Raw genomic sequence first — 27,500 nt, 5'->3', positions numbered from 1 at the left:
TTGGTCAGAGACCGCACACCGCTCGTTCCCTTATATGCAAAAAAGGTGTTCGTCCTGACGTTTTGCGAGGCCTTATTTTACCGTCGTCGGCGCTATCAGGGGAAACACGCCCGCTCCTTCCGTCTCCCTGGAACCGCGCCTCGGCCCCGAGGGCCCAGGTTCAACCTCATACCGGTTCTCACGACATGCATCGACACTCGGTGCAACTCCAGCAGCCGCAGCTCCCGCCGGCCCGGCCAGCCGGGTACGCACCCCTGGTCGGCGCCTGGAGCGTTTGCACTTTGTCGTTTTTTTTCTCCAAGACTCCTCTCTGCCAACTGCTGTGGACTTCAGCGGCGGCTGCCGCGGGCTGTGCGCGGCCTCCTGGGGGTCCCGCCTGCCCGCGCAGGCAGCTAGGACAGGGTTATCAGCAAAGCCTGTGAGGCGCTCTCAGGGGGGGGCCTCCGCAGCCCCCCAAGGTGGCTTCGTACACCTCTTGAATGTTGGGGCCCGGCCGCTCGGAGAGCGGGGTCTACCCGGGCAGACAGCCTGTCGGCCCCGCGGCCTGGGCAGGCGGAGCGGGTACTCTTGCGCTCGGGGGCTCTGCTCGGCCCGGAGAGTTGGGTGCGGGGCGCCGTCGCCTCGCTGGAACCAGGGGCGTTGTGACGTTCGCACGCGCCTAGCCGCCGCCAGGACAGGCCGGAAAGGTTGAGCTGCATACGGATCTAAGCCGTTGCCCAAACTAACTCTGGCCCGTGTGACACAGCCGCGCGCGCGCTTTCCTACGACACTCGACCGCCGGGCTCCCTCGGCCTGGGAGGCACTCTCGGGGCAGGGGGCCACCGCAGCCCCCTTAAGGTGGCTTCGTACACCTCTTGAACGTTGGGGCCCGGCCGCTCGGAGAGCGGGGTCTACCCGGGCAGACAGCCTGTCGGCCCCGCGGCCTGGACAGGCGGAGCGGGGACTCTTGCGCTCGGGGGCTCTGCTCCAAGGAGCGAGAGCGGCCGCTCTGCACGGCCCGGAGAGCGGGGTGCGGGGCGCCGTCGCCTCGCTGGAACCAGGGGCGTCGTGACGTTCGCGCGCGCCTAGCCGCCGCCAGAACAGGCCGGAAAGGTTGAGCTGCATACGGATCTAAGCCGTTGCCCAAACTAACTCTGGCCCGTGTGACACAGCCGCGCGCGCGCTTTCCTACGACACTCGACCGCCGGGCTCCCTCGGCCTGGGAGGCACTCTCGGGGCAGGGGGCCACCGCAGCCCCCTTTAGGTGGCTTCGTACACCTCTTGAACGTGGCGCCCGGCCGCTCGGAGAGCTGGGTCTACCCGGGCAGACAGCCTGTCGGCCCCGCGGCCTGGGCAGGCGGAGCGGGTACTCTTGCGCTCGGGGGCTCTGCTCGGCCCGGAGAGTTGGGTGCGGGGCGCCGTCGCCTCGCTGGAACCAGGGGCGTTGTGACGTTCGCACGCGCCTAGCCGCCGCCAGGACAGGCCGGAAAGGTTGAGCTGCATACGGATCTAAGCCGTTGCCCAAACTAACTCTGGCTCGTGTGACCGACACAGCCGCGCACGCGCTTTCCTACGACACTCGACCGCCTGGCTCCCCTCGGCCTGGGAGGCACTCTCGGGGCGGGGGGCACCGCAGCCCCCCGAGGTGGCTTCGTACACCTCTTGAACGTTGGGGCCCGGCCGCTCGGAGAGCGGGGTCTACCCGGGCAGACAGCCCGTCGGCCCCGCGGCCTGGACAGGCGGAGCGGGGACACTTGCGCTCGGGGGCTCTGCTCCAAGGAGCGAGAGCGGCCACTCTGCTCGGCCCGGAGAGTGGGGTGCGGGGCGCCGTCGCATCGCTGGAGCCAGGGGCGTCGTGCCGTGCGCGCACGCCTAGCCGCCGCCAGAACAGGCCGGAAAGGTTGAGCTGCATACGGATCTAAGCCGTTGCCCAAACTAACTCTGGCCCGTGTGACCGACACAGCCGCGCACGCGCTTTCCTACGATACTCGACCGCCAGGCTCCCCTCGGCCTGGGAGGCACTCTCGGGGCGGGGGGCACCGCAGCCCCCTTAAGGTGGCTTCGTACACCTCTTGAACGTTGGGGCCCGGCCGCTCGGAGAGCGGGGTCGACCCGGGCAGACAGGCTGTCGGCCCCGCGGCCTGGACAGGCGGAGCGGGGACTCTTGCGCTCGGGGGCTCTGCTCCAAGGAGCGAGAGCGGCCGCTCTGCACGGCCCGGAGAGCGGGGTGCGGGGCGCCGTCGCCTCGCTGGAACCTGGGGCGTCGTGACGTTCGCGCGCGCCTAGCCGCCGCCAGAACAGGCCGGGAAGGTTGAGCTGCATACGGATCTAAGCCGTTGCCCAAGCTAACTCTGGCCCGTGTGACCGTCACAGCCGCGCACGCGCTTTCCTACGACACTCGACCACCTGGCTCCCCTCGGCCTGGGAGGCACTCTCGGGGCGGGGGGCACCGCAGCCCCCCAAGGTGGCTTCGTACACCTCTTGAACGTTGGGGCCCGGCCGCTCGGAGAGCGGGGTCTACCCGGGCAGACAGCCTGTCGGCCCCGCGGCCTGGACAGGCGGAGTGGGGACAAGCCAAGGCTACCGGCGGGCCTCGGACGGCCAGGGGTGGAAGGGCTCCACCTCAAGGTGGCTTCGTACACCTCTTGAACGTTGGGGCCCGGCCGCTCGGAGAGCGGGGTCTACCCGGGCAGACAGCCTGTCGGCCCCGCGGCCTGGACAGGCGGAGTGGGGACAAGCCAAGGCTACCGGCGGGCCTCGGACGGCCAGGGGTGGAAGGGCTCCACCTCAAGGTGGCTTCGTACACCTCTTGAACGTTGGGGCCCGGCCGCTCGGAGAGCGGGGTCTACCCGGGCAGACAGCCTGCTGGCCCCGCGGCCTGGACAGGCGGAGCGGGGAACCTTGCGCTCGGGGGCTCTGCTCGGCCCAGAGAGTGGGGTGCGGGGCGCCGTCGCCTCGCTGGAACCAGGGGCGTCGTGCCATTCGCGCGCGCGCGCCTAGCCGCCGCCAGAACAGGCCGGAAAGGATGAGCTTCATACGGATCTAAGCCGTTGCCCAAACTACCTCTGGCCCCTGTGACCGACACAGCCGTGGCACGCGCTTTCCTACGACACTCGACCGCCGGGCTCCCTCGGCCTGGGAGGCACTCTCAGGGCGGGGGGCACCGCAGCCCCCCCCAAGGTGGCTTCGTACACCTCTTGAACGTGGCGCCCGGCCGCTCGGAGAGCGGGGTCTACCCGGGCGGACAGCCTGTTGGCCCCGCGGCCTGGACAGGCGGAGTGGGGACAAGCCAAGGCTACCGGCGGGCGGGATCGACCGGGTAGCCGCCGTGGGGAACACAACTTGGACGCCTCGCGCCGTCGCGGACCACCGTCCTCCGTCTCTCTCCCTCTCTCGGAAGGGAGGCCGCCCGAGGCGCACGGGCCTCGGACGGCCGGGGGTGGAAGGGCTCCACCCCGAGGTGGCTTCGTACACCTCTTGAACGTGGCCGCCCGGCCGCTCGCTGAGAGCGGGGTCTACCCGGGCAGACAGCCCGTCGGCCCCGCGGCCTGGACAGGCGGAGCGGGGGCAAGCCAAGGCTACCGGCGGGCGGGATCGACCGGGTAGCCGCCGTGGGGAACACAACACGGACGCCTCGCGCCGTCGCGGACCACCGTCCTCCGTCTCTCTCTCCCTCTCTCGGAAGGGAGGCCGCCCGAGGCGCACGGGCCTCGGACGGCCGGGGGTGGAAGGGATCCACCCCCCGCGGGAAGGGGACGCGCGCCGGCGCCCGGACGCGGGAGCGTTGACCCGGGGGTCTTTACTCCGCCGAGGGGTAGCCCGGAGAAGGAGCGAGACCGGCCGGCGGGGGTGGAACACCCCCTCATGCCTCGCTCCTTCTGGGGATAAAGCGCGTCGTCCGCGGGCCGCCGTTCCCTATCCCCGCCGCCCTGGACCGCCCCCGCCTCGGCCGGAGCCCGAGGGGACAGGCGGGGGGTCCTTCGCTTTCGGGAAAACCGTCACCAAACGTGGGGCCCGTGCCCCGCTCTCGGCCGCCCTGAGGCGGGAGAGCTCGGATCGTTCTCTCTCGGCGTCGGCCCCACCGACGCACGACGCCCGGGAAAGGGCTGCACCCCCTGCGCCACGCTTCTCCCCCGGAGCACTCCCCCCGCAGGGGGCTCCGCGGGGTGTCCCGACACGCAGAGCCGCTCGCCTTCTTCCGCTGGGGACGGAAGGGACGCCTCCGCGCGTCCCTTCCCCATCCTCGAGAGCCGTACGCGCCGAGGGTGAACCCGCTCGCCGGGGCGCCGGGGAGCAGGGCCCTTGTGGTCCTTCCCCGGACATGGGCACGGCGAGGGTCCCCCGCCCGCGACGGCTCTCCCGTTGACCCACTCTCTCGCCTTGGGTGGTGGTGATGGAGGCGGCTGCCTACGCCTCAGCCCGGCATCTCGGAGGGGGGTCGCCCGGGCAGCCAGCCAGCCAGCCAGCCAGCCAGCCAGCCTGTCGGCCCCGCGGCCTGCACAGGCGGAGTGGGGACTCTTGCGCTCGATGACTCTGCTCCCAGGGAGGTGGCAGAGGGGCGGCCGCGGTGCTTTGACTTTCAGCGGTCCCCACTCCTCAGCACTCTGAGAAATACTGTCACTTTGTCAAAGACGGCACACCGCTCGTTCCCTTATATGCAAAAAAGGTGTTCGTCCTGACGTTTTGCGAGGCCTTAATTTACCGCCGTCGGGGCTATCAGGGGAAACAGGCCCGCTCCTTCCGCCCTCCTGGAACTGTGCCTCGGCCTGGAGCGACCATTATTACCCTCATACCGGTTCTCACGACATGCGCCGACACTCGGTTCAGCCCCGGCAGCCGCAGCTCCCGCCGGCCCGGCCAGCCGGGTCCGCACCCCTGGCCAGCGCCTGGAGCGTCTGGACTTTGTCATTTTTCCTCCAAGACTCGTCTCTGCCAACTGCCGTGGACTTCAGCAGGGGCTGCCTCGGGCTGTGCCCGGCCTCTTGGGGGTCCCGCCTGCCCGCGCAGGCAGCTAGGACGGGGTTATCAGCCCTCTCAGGGGGGCCTCCGCAGCCCCCCAAGGTGGCTTCGTACACCTCTTGAACGTTGGGCCCGGCCGCTCGGTGAGAGCGGGGTCTGCCCGGGCAGCCAGCCAGCCTGTCGGCCCCGCGGCCTGGACAGGCGGAGTGGGGACACTCGCGCTCGATGACTCTGCTCCCAGGGAGGTGGCAGAGGGGCGGACGCGGTGCTTTGACTTTGAGCGGTCCCCACTCCCTTCTCAGCACATTGAGAAATAGTCACTTTGTCAAAGGCCGCACACCGCTCGTTCCCTTATATGCAAAAAAGGTGTTCGTCCTGACGTTTTGCGAGGCCTTAATTTACCGCCGTCGGCGCTATCAGGGCAAACAGGCCCGCTCCTTCCGCCTTCCCGGAACCGTGGCTCGGCCCCGAGCGACCAGGTTTACCCTCATACCGGTTCTCACGACATGCATGGGTACTCGGCTCAGCCCCGGCAGCCGCAGCTCCCGCCGGCCCGGCCAGCCGGGTACGCCCCCCTGGCCGGCGCCTGGAGCGTTTGCACTTTGTCATTTTTCCTCAAAGACTCATCTCTGCCAACTGCCGTGGGATTCAGCAGGGGCTGCCACGGCTGTTCCCCGCCTCCTGGGTGTCCTGCCCTGCAACACCGGAGGGTCAGTCGGGGTCTTGAGCAACTACTGGTAGGTGCAGCACCTCGGGGGCCCTCTGCAGCCAGCACACGGCTGCCAACAGCCCGCTCTCCATCACCAGCCAGCCCATCTGCATACATCTGCTGGGGGTGCTTTTTTGACTTCCCCCGTTTTGGCCTATGGGGAAAAGCCAAGGGGGGAAACTCCAGAGTCATGCCGACCTCCTGGAACCCCAGCTCGGCCTGGAGCTACTGGTTTGCCCCCTTCCAGGTTCTCAGGACATGCATCGACACTCGGCTCTTCCCCAGCCGCCGCAGCTCCCCTCGGCCCGGCCAGCCGGGTCCGCCCCCCGGACCGGCGCCTGGAGCGTTTGGACTTTGTCGTTTTTTTCTCAAAGACTCATCTCTGCCAACGACTTCAGCAGGGGCTGCCACCTGCTGTTCCCCGCCAATGGGTGTCCTGACCTGCAACACCGGAGGCTCAGGTGTGGTCTTGAGCAACTGCTGGTAGGTGCACCTCGGGGGCCCACTGCAGCCAGCACACTGCTGCCAACAGCCCGCTCCCCGTCACCATCCAGCCCCTCTGCATACATCTGCCGGGGGTGCTTTTTTGACTTCCCCCATTTTGGCCTATGGGGAAAAGCCAGGGGGAAAACCTCCAGAGTCAGGCCGACCTCCTGGAACTCCAGCTCGGCCTTGAGCTACTGGTTTGCCCCCTTCCCGGTTCTCAGGACATGCATCGATACTCGGCTCTTCCCCAGCCGCCGCAGCTCCCGTCGGCCCGGCCAGCCGGGTCCGCCACCCTGGCCGGCGCCTGGAGCATTTGGACTTTGTCGTTTTTTCTCAAAGACTCATCTCTGCCAGCTGCCAAGGACTTCAGTAGGGGCTGCCACCTGCTGTTCCCCGCCAATGGGTGTCCTGCCCTGCCACACCGGAGGCTCAGGCAGGGTCTTGAGCAACTGCTGGTTGGTGCTCTCAGGGGGCCCCTCCACACCCCCAGGCCCACCTCCAGGGCCTCCCTCCCGGCCCCTGGAGCAGCCAGCGCCCCCTCGCCGTCAACGCTCTCTCCCCGTTGGGACTTTGAAACTTTTCTGACCGCGCAAGCTTCGTCAAACGGCAAGGGGGGCAGCCGGCGTTCTGTGCCCGGCCTCCTGGGGTCCTGCCCGGGCACATCGGAGGCTCAGCCAGGGTGTTGAGCCACCACTGGCAGGTGCACTCAGGGGGCCCTCCGCAGACGCCCATGCACACCTCCGCAGCCAGCACACTGCTGCCAACAGCCCGCTCCCCGTCACCCGCCAGCCCCTCTGCATACATCTGCTGGGGGTGCTTTTTTGACTTCCCCCATTTTGGCTTATGAGGAAAAGCCAGGGGGAAAACCTCCAGAGTCAGGCCGACCTCCTGGAACTCCGGCCCGGCCTGGAGCTACTGGTTTGCCCCCTTCCCGGTTCTCAGGACATGCATCGACACTCGGCTCAGCCCCGGCAGCCGCGGCTCCCGCCGGCCCGGCCAGCCGGGTACGCCACCCTGGCCGGCGCTTGGAGCGTTTGGACTTTGTCATTTTTCTCAAAGACCCATCTCTGCCAACTGCCGTGGGCTTCAGCAGTGGCTGCCGCGGGCTGTGCCCGGCCTACTGGGGGGTCCCGCCTGCCCGCGCAGGCAGCTAGGACAGGGCTCTCAGCAAGGGCTTGGAGGCGCTCTCAGGGGGGGGCCTCCGCAGCCCCCCAAGGTGGCTTCGTACACCTCTCGAACGTTGGGGCCCGGCCGCTCGGAGAGCGGGGTCTGCCCGGGCAGCCAGCCAGCCTGTCGGCCCCACGGCCCGCGCTGGCGGAGTGGGGACACTCGCGCTCGATGTCTCTGCTCCCAGGGAGGCGGCAGAGGGGCGGCCGCGGTGCTTTGACTTTGAGCGGTCCCCACTCCCTTCTCAGCACATTGAGAAATAGTCACTTTGTCAAAGACCGCACACCGCTCGTTCCCTTATATGCAAAAAAGGTGTTCGTCCTGACGTTTTGCGAGGCCTTAATTTACCGCCGTCGGCGCTATCAGGGAAAACGGGCACGCTCCTTCCGCCCTACTGGAACCGTGCCTCGGCCCGGAGCGACCAGGATTACCCTCATACCGGTTCTCACGACATGCATCGACACTCGGCTCTTCCCCGGCAGCCGCAGCTCCCGCCGGCCCGGCCAGCCGGGTCCGCCCCCCTGGCCGGCGCCTGGAGCGTTTGCACTTTGTCATTTTTTCTCAAAGACTCATCTCTGCCAACTGCCCTGGGCTTCAGCAGTGGCTGCCTCGGGCTGTGCCCGGCCTCTTGGGGGTCCCGCCTGCCCGCGCAGGCAGCTAGGACGGGGTTATCAGCCCTCTCAGGGGGGCCACCGCAGCCCCCCAAGGTGGCTTCGTACACCTCTTGAACGTTGGGCCCGGCCGCTCGGAGAGCGGGGTCTGCCCGGGCAGCCAGCCAGCCTGTCGGCCCCGCGGCCTGGGCAGGCGGAGTGGGGACCCTCGCGCTCGATGAGTCTGCTCCCAGGGAGGTGGCAGAGGGGCGGCCGCGGCGCTTTGACTTTGAGCGGTCCCCACTCCGCACATTGAGAAATAGTCACTTTGTCAAAGACCGCACACCGCTCGTTCCCTTATATGCAAAAAAGGTGTTCGTCCTGACGTTTTGCGAGGCCTTATTTTACCGCCGTCGGCGCTATCAGGGGAAGCGGGCCCGCTCCTTCCGCCTTCCTGGAACCGTGCCTCGGCCCCGAGGGCCCAGGATTACCCTCATACCGGTTCTCACGACATGCATCGACACTCGGCTCAGCCCCGGCAGCCGCAGCTCCCGCCGGCCCGACCAGCCGGGTCCGTCCCCCTGGCCGGCGCCCGGAGCGTTTGGACTTTGTCGTTTTTTCATCCAACACTCTCCTCTGGCAAATGCCATGGACTTCAGCGGGGGCTGCCGCGGGCTGTTCCCCGCCTCCTGGGTGTCCTGCCCTGCAACACCGGAGGCACAGGCACACTGCTGCCAACAGCCCGCTCTCCATCACCCCCCAGCCCCTTCTGCATACATCTGCCGGGGGTGCTTTTTTGCCTCCCCCCATTTTGGCCTATGGGGAAAAGCCAGGGGGAAAACGTCCAGAGTCAGGCCGACCTCCTGGAACTCCAGCTCGGCCTGGAGCCACCGGTTTGTCCCCTTCCCGGTTCTCACGACATGCACCGACACTCGGCTCAGCCCCGGCAGCCGCAGCACCCGCCGGCCCGGCCAGCCGGGTCCGTTCCCCTGGCCGGCACGCCTGGAGCATCTGGACTTTGTCGTTTTTCCTCCAAGACTCGCCTCTGGCAAATGCCATGGACTTCAGCGGGGGCTGCCGCGGGCTGTTCCCCGCCTCCTGGGTGTCCTGCCCTGCAACACCGGAGGCTCAGGCAGGGTCTTCAGCTACTGCTGGTAGGTGCACCTCGGGGGCCCTCCGCAGCCGCCCCGGGCCACCCCTGCAGCCAGCACACTGCTGCCAACAGCCCGCTCCCCATCACCAGCCAGCCCCTCTGCATACATCTGCTGGGGGTGCTTTTTTGACTTCCCCCCTTTTGGCCTATGGGGAAAAGCCAGGGGGACAATCTCCAGAGTCCTGCCGACCTCCTGGAACTCCAGCCCGGCCTGGAGCCACCGGTCTGTCCCCTTCCCGGTTCTCAGGGATTTTTGGACTTGTGATTTTCGTGATTCGTCTCTTCAAACTTTGTTGGACTACAATGGGGGGGCGACCGGCGGTCCGTGCCCAGCCTCCAGGGTGTCCTGCCCTGCAACACCAGAGGCTCGGGCAGGGTCTTGACCAACTACTGTTGGGTGCTCCTAGGGGGCCCCTCCACACCCCCAGGCCCACCTCCAGGACATCCCTCCCGGCCCCTGGAGCAGCCAGCACCCCCTCGCCGTCAACACTCTCCCCCCGTGGGGACTTTGAAACTTTTCTGACCGTGCAAGCTTCATCAAACGGCAAGGGGGCAACCGGCGTTCTGTGCCCAGCCTCCTGGGGTCCTGCCCGGGCACATCGGAGGCTCTGGCTGGGTGTTGAGTCACTACTGGCAGATGCACTCAGGGGGCCCTACGCTGCCGCCCATGCACACTGCTGCCAACAGCCCGCTCCCCATCACCCGCCAGCCCCTCTGCATACATCTGCCGGGGGTGCTTTTTTGACTTCCCCCATTTTGGCCTATGGGGAAAAGCCAGGGGGAAAACCACCAGAGTCAGGCCGACCTCCTGGAACCCCAGCTCGGCCCGGAGCCACCGGTTTGTCCCCTTCCCGGTTCTCAGGACATGCATTGACACCCGGCTCAGCACCGGCAGCCGCAGCCCTCGCCAGCCCGGCCAGCCGGGTCCGCCACCCTGGCCGGCGCCTGGAGCGTTTGGACTTTGTCATTTTCATGACTTGTCTCCTCAAACTTTGTCCGACTGCAAGGGGGGCTGCCGCAGTCCGTGCCCAGCCTCCAGGGGTTGCCCCCGGCCACTGGAGCAGCCAGCACCCCCTCGCCGTCAACACTCTCTCCCCGTTGGGACTTTGAAACTTTTCTGACCGTGCAAGCTTCGTCAAACGGCAAGGGGGCAGGCTGCGGTCTGTGCCCGGCCTCCTGGGGTCCTGCCCGGGCACATCGGAGGCTCAGCCTGGGTTTTCCGCCACCACTGGTAGGTGCGCTTTGGGGGCCCTCCGCAGCCGCCCCGGGCCACCCCTGCAGCCAGCACACTGCTGCCAACAGCCCGCTCTCCATCACCAGCCAGCCCCTCTGTACACATCTGCCGGGGGGGTGCTTTTTTTGAGACATACTGTCACTTTGTCAAAGACCGCACACCGCTCGTTCCCTTATACCCCGACAAGGTGTTCGTGGTGACGTTTTGCGAGGCCTTATTTTACCGCCGTCGGCGCTATCAGGGGAAGCAGGCCCGCTCCTTCCGCCCTCCTGGAACCGTGCCTCGGCCCGGAGCGGCCAGGTTTACCCTCATACCGGTTCTCGTGACCTGCATTGACACTCGGCTCTTCCCCAGCCGCCGTAGCTCCCGCCGGTCCCAGCCAGCCAGGTCCGCCCCCCTGGCCGGCGCCTGGAGCGTTTGGACTTTGTCATTTTCATGACTTGTCTCCTCAAACTTTGTTCGACTGCAAGGGGGGGGGGGGCTGCCGCGGTCCGTGCCCAGCCTCCAGGGGTTGCCCCCGGAGCAGCCAGCACCCCCTCGCCGTCAACACTCTCTCCCCGTGGGGACTTTGAAACTTTTCTGACCGTGCAAGCGTCATCAGACGGCAAGGGGGCAGGCTGCGGTCTGTGCCCGGCCTCCTGGGGTCCTGCCCGGGCACATCGGAGGCTCAGCCAGGGTCTTGGGCCCCTACTGGTAGGTGCACTTTGGGGGCCCTCCGCAGCCGCCCAGGCCCACCCCTGCAGCCACCACACGGCTGCCAACAGCCCGCTCTCCATAACCCCCCAGCCCATTGCATACATCTGCTGGGGGTGCTTTTTTGACTTCCCCCATTTTGGCCTATGGGGAAAGGCCGGGGGGGGAAACCTCCAGAGTCAGGCCGACCTCCTGGAACTCCAACCCGGCCTGGAGCCACTGGTTTGTCCCCTTCCCGGTTCTCAGGACATGCGTCGACACTCGGCTAAGCCCCGGCAGCCACAGCCCCCGTCGGCCGGGCCAGCCGGGTCCACCACCCTGCCCGGCGCCCAGAGCGTTTGGACTTTGTCGTTTTTTTCTCCAAGACTCGCCTCTGGCACATGCCATGGGCTTCAGCGGGGGCTGCTCCCCGCCTCCTGGGTGTCCTGCCCGGGCACATCGGAGGCACAGGCAATGTCTTGAGCCACCACTGGTAGGTGCACTCAGGGGGCCCTCCGCAGCCGCCCTGGGCCACCCCTGCAGCCAGCACACTGCTGCCAACAGCCCGCTCTCCATCGCCCCCCAGCCCCTCTGCATACATCTGCTGGGGGTGCTTTTTTGACTTCCCCCATTTCGGCCTATGGGGAAAAGCCAGGGGGAAAACCTCCAGAGTCAGGCCGACCTCCTGGAACTCCAGCTCGGCCTGGAGCTACTGGTCTGTCCCCTTCCCGGTTCTCAGGACCTGCATTGACACTCGGCTCAGCCCCAGCCGCCGCAGCCCCCGCCGGCCCGGCCAGCCGGGTCCGCACCCCTGGACGGCACGCCTGGAGCGTTTGGACTTTGTCATTTTCATGACTTGTCTCCTCAGACATTGTCCGACTGCAAGGGGGGCGGCCGCGGTCCGTGCCCAGCCTCCAGGGGTTGCCCCCGGCCCCTGGAGCAGCCAGCACCCCCTCGCCGTCAACACTCTCTCCCCGTCGGGACTTTGAAACTTTTTCTGACCGTGCAAGCTTCATCAAACGGCAAGGGGGCAGGCTGCGGTCTGTGCCCGGCCTCCTGGGGTCCTGCCGGGGGACATCGGAGGCTCAGCCAGGGTCTTGAGCCACCGCTGGCAGGTGCACTCTGGGGGCCCTCCGCAGCCGCCCATGCACACCTCTGCAGCCTGCACACTGCTGCCAACAGCCCGCTCCCCATCACCCGCCAGCCCCTCTGCATACATCTGCTGGGGGTGCTTTTTTGCCTCCCCCCGTTTTGGCCTATGGGGAAAAGCCAGGGGGAAAACCACCAGAGTCATGCCGAACTCCTGGAACTCCAGCTCGGCCTGGAGCTACTGATCTGTCCCCTTCCCGGTTCTCAGGACATGCATTGACACTCGGCTCAGCCCCGGCAGCCGCAGCCCCCGCCAGCCCGGCCAGCCGGGTCTGCCCCCCTGGCCGGCGCCTGGAGCGTTTGGACTTTATCATTTTCATGACTTGTCTCCTCAAACTTTGTCCGCCTGCAAGGGGGGCGGCCGCGGTCCGTGCCCAGCCTCCAGGGGTTGCCCCCGGCCCCTGGAGCAGCCAGCACCCCCTCGCCGTCAACACTCTCTCCCCGTTGGGACTTTGAAACTTTTCTGACCGTGCAAGCTTCATCAAACGGCAAGGGGGCAGGCTGCGGTCTGTGCCCGGCCTCCTGGGGTCCTGCCCGGGCACATCGGAGGCTCAGCCAGGGTTTTGAGCCACTGCTGGCAGGTGCACTCAGGGGGCCCTCCGCAGCCGCCCAGGCCCACCCCTGCAGCCAGCACATGGCTGCCAGCAGCCACCACACAGCTGCCAACAGCCCGCTCTCCATCGCCCCCCAGCCCCCCTGCATACATCTGGCGGGGGTGCTTTTTTGACTTCCCCCATTTTGGCCTATGGGGAAAAGCCAGGGGGGACACCTCCAGAGTCAGGCCGACCTCCTGGAACTCCAGCTCGGCCCGGAGCCACCGGTTTGTCCCCTTCCCGGTTCTCAGGACATGCATTGACACCCAGATCTTCCCTGGCAGCCGCAGCTCCCGCCGGCCCGGCCAGCCAGGTCCGCACCCCTGGCCGGCGCCTGGAGCGTTTGGACTTTGTCATTCTCATGACTTGTCTCCTCAAACTTTGTTCGACTGCAAGAGGGGCTGCCGGGGTCCGTGCCCAGCCTCCAGGGGTTGCCCCCGGCCCCTGGAGCAGCCAGCACCCCCTCGCCGTCAACACTCTCTCCCCGTTGGGACTTTGAAACTTTTCTGACCGTGCAAGCTTCATCAAACGGCAAGGGGGCAGGCTGCGGTCTGTGCCCGGCCTCCTGGGGTCCTGCCCGGGGACATCGGAGGCTCCGCCTGGGTCTTGAGCAACTACTGGTAGGTGCGCTTTGGGGGGCCCTCCGCAGCCGCCCCGGGCCACCCCTGCAGCCAGCACACTGCTGCCAACAGCCCGCTCTCCATCACCAACCAGCCAGCCAGCCCCGTCTGCACACATCTGCCGGGGGTGCTTTTTTTGAGACATACTGTCACTTTGTCAAAGACCGCACACCGCTCGTTCCCTTATACCCCGACAAGGTGTTCGCGGTGACGTTTTGCGAGGCCTTATTTTACCGCCGTCGGCGCTATCAGGGGAAGCAGGCCCGCTCCTTCCGCCTTCCCGGAACCGTGGCTCGGCCCGGAGCGACCAGGATTACCCTCATACCGGTTCTCATGACATGCATTGACACTCGGCTCAGCCCCGGCAGCCGCAGCTCCCACCGGCCAGGCCAGCCGTGTCTGCCCCCCTGGCCGGCACGCCTGGAGCGTTTGGACTTTGTCATTTTTTCCCCCAAGACTCGCCTCTGCCAACTGCCAAGGACTTCAGCAGGGGCTGCCACGGCTGTTCCCCGCCTCCTGGGGTTCATGCCCGGGCACACCGGAGGCTCAGGCATTGTCTTGAGCGACTACTGTTGGGTGCTCTCACGGGGCCCCTCCACACCCCCAGGCCGACCTCCAGGGGCTCCAGCCCGGCCCCAGGGGCAGCCAGCACCCCTTCGCCGTCAACACTCTCCCCCCGTTGGGACTTTGAAACTTTTCCGACCGTGCAAGCGTCATCGGACGGCAAGGGGGTAAGCTGCGGGCTCTGCCCGGCCTCCTGGTGTCCTGCCCGGCCCCGTGGGGCGGACAGGCAGGGTTTCTCACCCACTACCCGTAGGCACTCTCAGGGGGCCCTCCGCGCCCTCAGGCCGCCCTCCCCGGGCTTCCCCCGGGTCCGCGGAGCAGCCCGACACCCCTCGCCGCACCGTCTCTCGCCCCCGTTGGGACTTTGAAACTTTTCCCCCCCGTGCAAACCTCACCGGGGGGCAGAGGGAGAGACCCGCGGGCCGTGCCCGGCCTCCCGGGACTCCCTCCGGGCAGCGCGGGCGGCTCGGACGGGGTTTTGAGCGAGTGCTGGGGGGGGTGTCTTCGGGGGCCCCCCGCGGGCCCCCCGGGGCACCTGCGCGGGGTGGCCCCTGCTGCCAGACACCCACTCCCTATCGACCATCCAGCCCCCCTACATACATCTGGCGGGGGTGCTTTTTTGAGTTCCCCCATTTTGGCAACTTGGCACATCCTATGGGGAAACCGGCAAAATCATGCCGACCTCCTGGAACTCCGGCTCGGCCTGGAGCCGCCGGTTTGTCCCCTTCCCGGTTCTCAGGCATTTTCGGACTTTGTCATTTTTTCAGCACTCTGTCAATGCGGCCAGCGGGAGCTGCCGCGGTCTGTGCCCAGGCACCAGGCTCTCCAAACGGACACCGGCGGAGGGTCAGGGGGTGTCTCGGCCAGATACTGAAAAACACTCAGGGGGTGCCCAGGCACCAGGCACTCCAAACGGACACCGTCGGAGGGTCAGGGGGTGTCTCAGCCAGATACTGAAAAACACTCAGGGGCGCACGGGGGCTGCACAGGGCCACCCCGGGCGGCCATATTGGCGGCTGGGACCCCCTATTCAGCAAACGCCAGGGGGCGCTCAGGGACACCCGGGGGCTGCTCCACTCGCCCCAGGCCGGCCTCCCTGAGGCGGGCACGTTAGCGGCTGAGACCCCCTCTCGAGCAGAGACCGGGGGGCGCTCGGGGACACACGGGGGCTGCTCCACTCGCCCCAGGCCGGACTCCCTGAGGCGGGCACATCAGCGGCTGAGAACCCCTCTCCACCAATGACCGGGGGACGCTCAGGGACACACGGGGGCTGCTCCACTCGCCCCAGGCCGGCCTCCCTGGGTACCCAGGCGGGCACATTAGCGGCTGAGACCCCCTCTCGACCAAAGACCGGGGGACGCTCAGGGACACACGGGGGCTGCTCCACTCGCCCCAGGCCGGCCTCCCTGAGGCGGGCACATTAGCGGCTGAGACCCCCTCTTGACCAAAGACCGGGGGACGCTCAGGGACACACGGGGGCTGCTCCACTCACCCCAGGCCGGCCTCTCTAGGTACCCGGGCGGGCACATTAGCGGCTGAGACCCCCTCTTGAGCGAGCAAACGGGGGGAACTCAGGGACACACGGGGGCTGCTCCACTCGCCCCAGGCCGGCCTCCCTGAGGCGGGCACATTAGCGGCTGAGACCCCCTCTCGACCAAAGACCGGGGGACGCTCAGGGACACACGGGGGCTGCTCCACTCGCCCCAGGCCGGCCTCTCTAGGTACCCAGGCGGGCACATTAGCGGCTGAGACCCCCTCTCGACCAAAGACCGGGGGACGCTCAGGGACACACGGGGGCTGCTCCACTCGCCCCAGGCCGGCCTCCCTGGGTACCCGGGCGGGCACATTAGCGGCTGAGACCCCCTCTCGACCAAAGACCGGGGGACGCTCAGGGACACACGGGGGCTGCTCCACTCGCCCCAGGCCGGCCTCCCTGAGGCGGGCACATTAGCGGCTGAGACCCCCTCTCGACCAAAGACCGGGGGACGCTCAGGGACACACGGGGGCTGCTCCACTCGCCCCAGGCCGGCCCCCACTGGTACCCGGGCGGCCATATTGGCGGCTGAGACCCCCTCTTCAGCAAACGTCAGGGGACACTCAGGGACACACGGGGGCTGCTCCACTCGCCCCAGGCCGGCCTCCCTGAGGCGGGCACATTAGCGGCTGAGACCCCCTCTCCACCAGAGACCGGGGGACGCTCGGGGACACACGGGGGCTGCTCCACTCGCCCCAGGCCGGACTCCCTGAGGCGGGCACATTAGCGGCTGAGACCCCCTCTCCACCAAAGACCGGGGGGCACTCGGGGACACACGGGGGCTGCTCCACTCGCCCCAGGCCGGCCTCCCTAGGTACCCAGGCGGGCACATTAGCGGCTGAGACCCCCTCTTCAGCAAACGCCAGGGGACACTCAGGGACACACGGGGGCTGCTCCACTCGCCCCAGGCCGGCCTCCCTAGGTACCCGGGCGGGCACATTAGCGGCTGAGACCCCCTCTTCAGCAAACGCCAGGGGACGCTCAGGGACACACGGGGGCTGCTCCACTCGCCCCAGGCCGGCCTCCCTAGGTACCCGGGCGGGCACATTAGCGGCTGAGACCCCCTCTTCAGCAAACGCCAGGGGACGCTCAGGGACACACGGGGGCTGCTCCACTCGCCCCAGGCCGGCCTCCCTAGGTACCCGGGCGGGCACATTAGCGGCTGAGACCCCCTCTTCAGCAAACGCCAGGGGACGCTCAGGGACACACGGGGGCTGCTCCACTCGCCCCAGGCCGGCCTCCCTAGGTACCCGGGCGGGCACATTAGCGGCTGAGACCCCCTCTCGACCAAAGACCGGGGGACGCTCAGGGACACACGGGGGCCGCTCCACTCACCCCCAGGCCGACCTCCAGGGCCTCCCTCCCGGCCCCTGGAGCAGCCAGCGCCCCCTCGCCGTCAACACTCTCTCCCCGTTGGGACTTTGAAACTTTTCTGACCGTGCAAGCTTCATCGGACGGCAAAGCGGGCAAGCTGCGGTCCGTGCCCGGCCTCCTGGGCATCCTGCCCGGGCACATCGGAGGCTCAGCCAGGGTCTTGAGCCACTGCTGGCAGGTGCACTTTGGGGGCCCTCCGCAGCCGCCCCGGGCCACCCCTGCAGCCAGCACACTGCTGCCAACAGCCCGCCGCTCTCCGTCACCAGCCAGCCCCTCTGCACACATCTGCCGGGGGTGCTTTTTTTTGGAGAAATACTGTCACTTTGTCAAAGACCGCACACCGCTCGTTCCCTTATACCCCGACAAGGTGTTCGTGCTGACGTTTTGCGAGGCCTTATTTTACCGCCGTCGGCGCTATCAGGGGAAACGGGCCCGCTCCTTCCGCCCTCCTGGAACCCTGGCTCGGCCCGGAGCGACCAGGATTACCCTCATACCGGTTCTCGCCACCTGCATCGACACTCGGCTCTGCCCCGGCCGCCGCAGCTCTCGCCGGCCCGGCCGGGTCCGCACCCCTGGCCGGCACGCCTGGAGCGTTTGGACTTTGTCGTTTTTTTCTCCAAGAGTCGCCTCTGGCACATGCCATGGACTTCAGCAGGGGCTGCTCCCCGCCCCCTGGGTGTCCTGCCCGGGCACATCGGAGGCTCAGCCTGGGTCTTCAGCCCCTACTGGTAGGTGCACTCAGGGGGCCCTCCGCAGCCGCCCGGGGCCCACCCCTGCAGCCAGCACACGGCTGCCAGCAGCCACCACACAGCTGCCAACAGCCCGCTCTCCATCGCCCACCAGCCCATTGCATACATCTGCTGGGGGTGCTTTTTTGCCTCCCCCCGTTTTGGCCTATGGGGAAAAGCCAAGGGGGGAAACTCCAGAGTCATGCCGACCTCCTGGAACCCCAGCTCGGCCTGGAGCTACTGGTTTGCCCCCTTCCAGGTTCTCAGGACATGCATCGACACTCGGCTCAGCCCCGGCAGCCGCAGCACCCGCCGGCCCGGCCAGCCCGGTCCGCCACCCCTGGCCAGCGCCTGGAGCGTTTGGACTTTGTCGTTTTTTCTCAAAGACCCATCTCTGCCAACTGCCGTGGGCTTCAGCGGGGGCTGCTCCCCGCCTCCTGGGTGTCCTGCCCGGGCACATCGGAGGGTCAGCCTGGGTCTTGAGCTACTGCTGGTAGGTGCGCTTTGGGGGCCCTCGGCAGCCGCCCAGGCCCACCCCTGCAGCCAGCACACGGCTGCCAGCAGCCACCACACAGCTGCCAACAGCCCGCTCTCCGTCACCCTCCAGCCCCTTCTGCATACATCTGCCGGGGGTGCTTTTTTGACTTCCCCCCTTTTGGCCTATGGGGAAAAGCTAAGGGGAAAACCTCCAGAGTCAGGCCGACCTCCTGGAACTCCCACCCGGCCTGGAGCCACAGGTTTGTCCCCTTCCCGGTTCTCAGGACATGCATTGACACCCAGACCTTCCCCGGCAGCCGCAGCTCCCGCCGGCCCGGCCAGCCGGGTCCGCCCCCCTGGCCAGCGCCTGGAGCGTTTGGACTTTGTCGTTTTTTTCAAAGACTCATCTCTGCCAACTGCCGTGGGCTTCAGCGGGGGCTGCTCCCCGCCTCCTGGGTGTCCTGCCCGGGCACATCGGAGGCTCAGGCAATGTCTTGAGCCACCGCTGGCAGGTGCACTCAGGGGGCCCTCCGCAGCCGCCCAGGCCCACCCCTGCAGCCAGCACACGGCTGCCAGCAGCCACCACACAGCTGCCAACAGCCCGCTCTCCGTCACCCCCCAGCCCAACTCTGCATACATCTGGCGGGGGTGCTTTTTTGACTTCCCCCCTTTTGGCCTATGGGGAAAAGCCAGGGGGGAAACCTCCAGAGTCAGGCCGACCTCCTGGAACTCCAACCCGGCCTGGAGCCACAGGTTTGTCCCCTTCCCGGTTCTCAGGACAAGCATAGACACTCGGCTCAGCCCCGGCCGCCGCAGCCCCCGCCGGCCCGGCCAGCCCGGTCCGCACCCCTGGCCAGCGCCTGGAGCGTTTGGACTTTGTCGTTTTTTTCTCCAAGAGTCGCCTCTGGCACATGCCATGGACTTCAGCAGGGGCTGCTCCCCGCCCCCTGGGTGTCCTGCCCGGGCACATCGGAGGCTCAGCCTGGGTCTTCAGCCCCTACTGGTAGGTGCACTCAGGGGGCCCTCCGCAGCCGCCCGGGGCCCACCCCTGCAGCCAGCACACGGCTGCCAGCAGCCACCACACAGCTGCCAACAGCCCACTATCCATCACCCACCAGCCCCTCTGCATACATCTGCTGGTGGTGCTTTTTTGACTTCCCCCCTTTTGGCCTATGGGGAAATGCCAAGGGGAAAACCTCCAGAGTCATGCCGACCTCCTGGAACTCCAGCCCGGCCTCGAGCCACCGGTTTGTCCCCTTCCCGGTTCTCAGGACATGCATAGGCACTCGGCTCAGCCCCGGCAGCCGCAGCTCCCGCCGGCCAGGCCAGCCACGTCCGCCCCCCTGGCCGGCTCGCCTGGAGCGTTTGGACTTTGTCGTTTTTTTCTCCAAGACTCGCCTCTGCCAACTGCCAAGGACTTCAGCGGGGGCTGCTCCCCGCCTCCTGGGTGTCCTGCCCGGGCACATCGGAGGCTCAGCCTGGGTCATCAGCCCCTACTGGTAGGTGCACTCAGGGGGCCCTCCGCAGCCGCCCGGGGCCCACCCCTGCAGCCAGCACACGGCTGCCAGCAGCCACCACACAGCTGCCAACAGCCCGCTTTCCGTCACCCTCCAGCCCCTTCTGCATACATCTGCCGGGGGTGCTTTTTTGACTTCCCCCCTTTTGGCATATGGGGAAAAGCTAAGGGGAAAACCTCCAGAGTCAGGCCGACCTCCTGGAACTCCCACCCGGCCTGGAGACACAGGTGTGTCCCCTTCCCGGTTCTCACGACATGCATCGACACTCGGCTCAGCCCCGGCAGCCGCAGCTCCCGCCGGCCCGGCCAGCCCGGTCCGCCACCCTGCCCGGCGCCTGGAGCGTTTGGACTTTGTCGTTTTTTCTCCAAGGCTCGCCTCTGCCAACTGCCCTGGGCTTCAGCGGGGGCTGCTCCCCGCCTCCTGGGGGTCCTGCCCGGGCACATCGGAGTCTCAGGCAATGTCTTGAGCCACCGCTGGTAGCTGCACTCAGGGGGCCCTCCGCAGCCGCCCAGGCCCACCCCTGCAGCCAGCACACGGCTGCCAGCAGCCACCACGCAGCTGCCAACAGCCCGCTCTCCGTCACCCCCCAGCCCCTCCTGCATACATCTGCCGGGGGTGCTTTTTTGACTTCCCCCCTTTTGGCCTATGGGGAAATGCTAAGGGGAAAACCTCCAGAGTCAGGCCGACCTCCTGGAACTCCAACCCGGCCTGGAGCCACCGGTTTGTCCCCTTCCCGGTTCTCACGACATGCATTGACACTCGGCTCAGCCCCGGCCGCCGCAGCCCCCGCCGGCCCGGCCAGCCCGGTCCGCACCCCTGGCCGGCACGCCTGGAGCGTTTGGACTTTGTCGTTTTTTTCAAAGACTCATCTCTGCCAACTGCCGTGGGCTTCAGCGGGGGCTGCTCCCCGCCTCCCGGGTGTCCTGCCCGGGCACATCGGAGGCTCAGGCAATGTCTTGAGCCACCGCTGGTAGCTGCGCTTTGGGGGCCCTCGGCAGCCGCCCAGGCCCACCCCTGCAGCCAGCACACGGCTGCCAGCAGCCACCACACAGCTGCCAACAGCCCGCTCTCCGTCACCCCCCAGCCCCTCCTGCATACATCTGCTGGGGGTGCTTTTTTGACTTCCCCCCTTTTGGCCTATGGGGAAATGCTAAGGGGAAAACCTCCAGAGTCAGGCCGACCTCCTGGAACTCCAACCCGGCCTGGAGCCACAGGTCTGTCCCCATCCCGGTTCTCAGGACATGCATAGACAGTCGGCTCAGCCCCAGCAGCCGCAGCCCCCTCCGGCCCGGCCAGCCCGGTCCGCACCCCTGGCCAGCGCCTGGAGCGTTTGGACTTTGTCATTTTTTTCAAAGACTCATCTCTGCCAACTGCCGTGGGCTTCAGCGGGGGTGTCTGCTCCCCGCCTCCTGGGTGTCCTGCCCGGGCACATCGGAGGGTCAGCCTGGGTCTTGAGCCCCTACTGGTAGGTGCACTCTGAAGGCGCCCTCCGCAGCCGCCCAGGCCCACCCCTGCAGCCACCACACAGCTGCCAACAGCCCGCTCCCCGTCAACCCCCAGCCCCTCCGCATACATCTGCTGGGGGTGCTTTTTTGACTTCCCCCGTTTTGGCCTATGGGGAAATGCTAAGGGGAAAACCTCCAGAGTCAGGCCGACCTCCTGGAACTCCAACCCGGCCTCGAGCCACCGGTTTGTCCCCTTCCCGGTTCTCACGACATGCATCGACACTCGGCTCAGCCCCGGCAGCCGCAGCCCCCGCCGGCCCGGCCAGCCGGGGTCAACCGCCCTGGCCGGCGCCGGAGCGTTTGGACTTTGTCATTTTTTCTCCAAGACTCGATTCTGGCACATGCCATGGACTTCAGCGGGGGCTGTTCCCCGCCTCCCGGGTGTCCTGCCCGGGCACATCGGAGGCTCAGGCAATGTCTTCAACCACCGCTGGCAGGTGCACTCAGGGGGCCCTCCGCAGCCGCCCAGGCCCACCCCTGCAGCCAGCACACGGCTGCCAGCAGCCACCACGCAGCTGCCAACAGCCCGCTCTCCGTCACCCCCCAGCCCCTTCTGCATACATCTGCTGGGGGTGCTTTTTTGACTTCCCCCCTTTTGGCCTATGGGGAAATGCTAAGGGGAAAACCTCCAGAGTCAGGCCGACCTCCTGGAACTCCAGCCCGGCCTCGAGCCACCGGTTTGTCCCCTTCCCGGTTCTCAGGACATGCATAGGCACTCGGCTCAGCCCCGGCAGCCGCAGCTCCCGCCGGCCCCGGCCAGCCCGGTCCGCACCCCTGGCCAGCGCCTGGAGCGTTTGGACTTTGTCATTTTTTTCTCAAAGACCCATCTCTGCCAACTGCCGTGGGCTTCAGCGGGGGCTGCTGCCCGCCTCCTGGGTGTCCAGCCCGGGCACATCGGAGGCTCAGCCTGGGTCTTGAGCCCCTACTGGTAGGTGCACTCTGAAGGGGCCCTCCGCAGACGCCCAGGCCCACCCCTGCAGCCAGCACACGGCTGCCAGCAGCCACCACACAGCTGCCAACAGCCCGCTCTCCGTCACCCCCCAGCCCAACTCTGCATACATCTGCTGGGGGTGCTTTTTTGACTTCCCCCCTTTTGGCCTATGGGGAAATGCTAAGGGGAAAACCTCCAGAGTCAGGCCGACCTCCTGGAACTCCAACCCGGCCTGGAGCCACCGGTTTGTCCCCTTCCCGGTTCTCAGGACATGCACTAATACTCGGCTCAGCCCCGGCAGCCGCAGCTCCCGCCGGCCCGGCCACCCGGGTCCGCACCCCTGGCCGGCACGCCTGGAGCGTTTGGACTTTGTCGTTTTTTCTCCAAGACTCGCCTCTGCCAACTGCCATGGACTTCAGCGGGGGCTGCTCCCCGCCTCCTGGGTGTCCTGCCCGGGCACATCGGAGGCTCAGCCTGGGTCTCGAGCCCCCTACTGGTAGGTGCACTACGGGGGCCCTCGGCAGCCGCCCAGGCCCACCCCTGCAGCCAGCACACGGCTGCCAGCAGCCACCACACAGCTGCCAACAGCCCGCTCTCCGTCACCCCCCAGCCCCTCCTGCATACATCTGCCGGGGGTGCTTTTTTGACTTCCCCCCTTTTGGCCTATGGGGAAATGCTAAGGGGAAAACCTCCAGAGTCAGGCCGACCTCCTGGAACTCCAACCCGGCCTGGAGCCACCGGTTTGTCCCCTTCCCGGTTCTCACGACATGCATTGACACTCGGCTCAGCCCCGGCCGCCGCAGCCCCCGCCGGCCCGGCCAGCCCGGTCCGCACCCCTGGCCGGCACGCCTGGAGCGTTTGGACTTTGTCGTTTTTTTCAAAGACTCATCTCTGCCAACTGCCGTGGGCTTCAGCGGGGGCTGCTCCCCGCCTCCCGGGTGTCCTGCCCGGGCACATCGGAGGCTCAGGCAATGTCTTGAGCCACCGCTGGTAGCTGCGCTTTGGGGGCCCTCGGCAGCCGCCCAGGCCCACCCCTGCAGCCAGCACACGGCTGCCAGCAGCCACCACACAGCTGCCAACAGCCCGCTCTCCGTCACCCCCCAGCCCCTCCTGCATACATCTGCTGGGGGTGCTTTTTTGACTTCCCCCCTTTTGGCCTATGGGGAAATGCTAAGGGGAAAACCTCCAGAGTCAGGCCGACCTCCTGGAACTCCAACCCGGCCTGGAGCCACAGGTCTGTCCCCATCCCGGTTCTCAGGACATGCATAGACAGTCGGCTCAGCCCCAGCAGCCGCAGCCCCCTCCGGCCCGGCCAGCCCGGTCCGCACCCCTGGCCAGCGCCTGGAGCGTTTGGACTTTGTCATTTTTTTCAAAGACTCATCTCTGCCAACTGCCGTGGGCTTCAGCGGGGGTGTCTGCTCCCCGCCTCCTGGGTGTCCTGCCCGGGCACATCGGAGGGTCAGCCTGGGTCTTGAGCCCCTACTGGTAGGTGCACTCTGAAGGCGCCCTCCGCAGCCGCCCAGGCCCACCCCTGCAGCCACCACACAGCTGCCAACAGCCCGCTCCCCGTCAACCCCCAGCCCCTCCGCATACATCTGCTGGGGGTGCTTTTTTGACTTCCCCCGTTTTGGCCTATGGGGAAATGCTAAGGGGAAAACCTCCAGAGTCAGGCCGACCTCCTGGAACTCCAACCCGGCCTCGAGCCACCGGTTTGTCCCCTTCCCGGTTCTCACGACATGCATCGACACTCGGCTCAGCCCCGGCAGCCGCAGCCCCCGCCGGCCCGGCCAGCCGGGGTCAACCGCCCTGGCCGGCGCCGGAGCGTTTGGACTTTGTCATTTTTTCTCCAAGACTCGATTCTGGCACATGCCATGGACTTCAGCGGGGGCTGTTCCCCGCCTCCCGGGTGTCCTGCCCGGGCACATCGGAGGCTCAGGCAATGTCTTCAACCACCGCTGGCAGGTGCACTCAGGGGGCCCTCCGCAGCCGCCCAGGCCCACCCCTGCAGCCAGCACACGGCTGCCAGCAGCCACCACGCAGCTGCCAACAGCCCGCTCTCCGTCACCCCCCAGCCCCTTCTGCATACATCTGCTGGGGGTGCTTTTTTGACTTCCCCCCTTTTGGCCTATGGGGAAATGCTAAGGGGAAAACCTCCAGAGTCAGGCCGACCTCCTGGAACTCCAGCCCGGCCTCGAGCCACCGGTTTGTCCCCTTCCCGGTTCTCAGGACATGCATAGGCACTCGGCTCAGCCCCGGCAGCCGCAGCTCCCGCCGGCCCCGGCCAGCCCGGTCCGCACCCCTGGCCAGCGCCTGGAGCGTTTGGACTTTGTCATTTTTTTCTCAAAGACCCATCTCTGCCAACTGCCGTGGGCTTCAGCGGGGGCTGCTGCCCGCCTCCTGGGTGTCCAGCCCGGGCACATCGGAGGCTCAGCCTGGGTCTTGAGCCCCTACTGGTAGGTGCACTCTGAAGGGGCCCTCCGCAGACGCCCAGGCCCACCCCTGCAGCCAGCACACGGCTGCCAGCAGCCACCACACAGCTGCCAACAGCCCGCTCTCCGTCACCCCCCAGCCCAACTCTGCATACATCTGCTGGGGGTGCTTTTTTGACTTCCCCCCTTTTGGCCTATGGGGAAATGCTAAGGGGAAAACCTCCAGAGTCAGGCCGACCTCCTGGAACTCCAACCCGGCCTGGAGCCACCGGTTTGTCCCCTTCCCGGTTCTCAGGACATGCACTAATACTCGGCTCAGCCCCGGCAGCCGCAGCTCCCGCCGGCCCGGCCACCCGGGTCCGCACCCCTGGCCGGCACGCCTGGAGCGTTTGGACTTTGTCGTTTTTTCTCCAAGACTCGCCTCTGCCAACTGCCATGGACTTCAGCGGGGGCTGCTCCCCGCCTCCTGGGTGTCCTGCCCGGGCACATCGGAGGCTCAGCCTGGGTCTCGAGCCCCCTACTGGTAGGTGCACTACGGGGGCCCTCGGCAGCCGCCCAGGCCCACCCCTGCAGCCAGCACACGGCTGCCAGCAGCCACCACACAGCTGCCAACAGCCCGCTCTCCGTCACCCCCCAGCCCCTCCTGCATACATCTGCCGGGGGTGCTTTTTTGACTTCCCCCCTTTTGGCCTATGGGGAAATGCTAAGGGGAAAACCTCCAGAGTCAGGCCGACCTCCTGGAACTCCAACCCGGCCTGGAGCCACCGGTTTGTCCCCTTCCCGGTTCTCACGACATGCATTGACACTCGGCTCAGCCCCGGCCGCCGCAGCCCCCGCCGGCCCGGCCAGCCCGGTCCGCACCCCTGGCCGGCACGCCTGGAGCGTTTGGACTTTGTCGTTTTTTTCAAAGACTCATCTCTGCCAACTGCCGTGGGCTTCAGCGGGGGCTGCTCCCCGCCTCCCGGGTGTCCTGCCCGGGCACATCGGAGGCTCAGGCAATGTCTTGAGCCACCGCTGGTAGCTGCGCTTTGGGGGCCCTCGGCAGCCGCCCAGGCCCACCCCTGCAGCCAGCACACGGCTGCCAGCAGCCACCACACAGCTGCCAACAGCCCGCTCTCCGTCACCCCCCAGCCCCTCCTGCATACATCTGCTGGGGGTGCTTTTTTGACTTCCCCCCTTTTGGCCTATGGGGAAATGCTAAGGGGAAAACCTCCAGAGTCAGGCCGACCTCCTGGAACTCCAACCCGGCCTGGAGCCACAGGTCTGTCCCCATCCCGGTTCTCAGGACATGCATAGACAGTCGGCTCAGCCCCAGCAGCCGCAGCCCCCTCCGGCCCGGCCAGCCCGGTCCGCACCCCTGGCCAGCGCCTGGAGCGTTTGGACTTTGTCATTTTTTTCAAAGACTCATCTCTGCCAACTGCCGTGGGCTTCAGCGGGGGTGTCTGCTCCCCGCCTCCTGGGTGTCCTGCCCGGGCACATCGGAGGGTCAGCCTGGGTCTTGAGCCCCTACTGGTAGGTGCACTCTGAAGGCGCCCTCCGCAGCCGCCCAGGCCCACCCCTGCAGCCACCACACAGCTGCCAACAGCCCGCTCCCCGTCAACCCCCAGCCCCTCCGCATACATCTGCTGGGGGTGCTTTTTTGACTTCCCCCGTTTTGGCCTATGGGGAAATGCTAAGGGGAAAACCTCCAGAGTCAGGCCGACCTCCTGGAACTCCAACCCGGCCTCGAGCCACCGGTTTGTCCCCTTCCCGGTTCTCACGACATGCATCGACACTCGGCTCAGCCCCGGCAGCCGCAGCCCCCGCCGGCCCGGCCAGCCGGGGTCAACCGCCCTGGCCGGCGCCGGAGCGTTTGGACTTTGTCATTTTTTCTCCAAGACTCGATTCTGGCACATGCCATGGACTTCAGCGGGGGCTGTTCCCCGCCTCCCGGGTGTCCTGCCCGGGCACATCGGAGGCTCAGGCAATGTCTTCAACCACCGCTGGCAGGTGCACTCAGGGGGCCCTCCGCAGCCGCCCAGGCCCACCCCTGCAGCCAGCACACGGCTGCCAGCAGCCACCACGCAGCTGCCAACAGCCCGCTCTCCGTCACCCCCCAGCCCCTTCTGCATACATCTGCTGGGGGTGCTTTTTTGACTTCCCCCCTTTTGGCCTATGGGGAAATGCTAAGGGGAAAACCTCCAGAGTCAGGCCGACCTCCTGGAACTCCAGCCCGGCCTCGAGCCACCGGTTTGTCCCCTTCCCGGTTCTCAGGACATGCATAGGCACTCGGCTCAGCCCCGGCAGCCGCAGCTCCCGCCGGCCCCGGCCAGCCCGGTCCGCACCCCTGGCCAGCGCCTGGAGCGTTTGGACTTTGTCATTTTTTTCTCAAAGACCCATCTCTGCCAACTGCCGTGGGCTTCAGCGGGGGCTGCTGCCCGCCTCCTGGGTGTCCAGCCCGGGCACATCGGAGGCTCAGCCTGGGTCTTGAGCCCCTACTGGTAGGTGCACTCTGAAGGGGCCCTCCGCAGACGCCCAGGCCCACCCCTGCAGCCAGCACACGGCTGCCAGCAGCCACCACACAGCTGCCAACAGCCCGCTCTCCGTCACCCCCCAGCCCAACTCTGCATACATCTGCTGGGGGTGCTTTTTTGACTTCCCCCCTTTTGGCCTATGGGGAAATGCTAAGGGGAAAACCTCCAGAGTCAGGCCGACCTCCTGGAACTCCAACCCGGCCTGGAGCCACCGGTTTGTCCCCTTCCCGGTTCTCAGGACATGCACTAATACTCGGCTCAGCCCCGGCAGCCGCAGCTCCCGCCGGCCCGGCCACCCGGGTCCGCACCCCTGGCCGGCACGCCTGGAGCGTTTGGACTTTGTCGTTTTTTCTCCAAGACTCGCCTCTGCCAACTGCCATGGACTTCAGCGGGGGCTGCTCCCCGCCTCCTGGGTGTCCTGCCCGGGCACATCGGAGGCTCAGCCTGGGTCTCGAGCCCCCTACTGGTAGGTGCACTACGGGGGCCCTCGGCAGCCGCCCAGGCCCACCCCTGCAGCCAGCACACGGCTGCCAGCAGCCACCACACAGCTGCCAACAGCCCGCTCTCCGTCACCCCCCAGCCCCTTCTGCATACATCTGCCGGGGGTGCTTTTTTGA

Source organism: Eleutherodactylus coqui, unplaced genomic scaffold, assembly GCF_035609145.1.
Source record: "Eleutherodactylus coqui strain aEleCoq1 unplaced genomic scaffold, aEleCoq1.hap1 HAP1_SCAFFOLD_178, whole genome shotgun sequence".
NCBI lineage: Eukaryota > Metazoa > Chordata > Amphibia > Anura > Eleutherodactylidae > Eleutherodactylus > Eleutherodactylus coqui.
The sequence above is the reverse complement of the archived record's forward strand: the minus strand, read 5'-3'. Positions refer to the sequence as shown.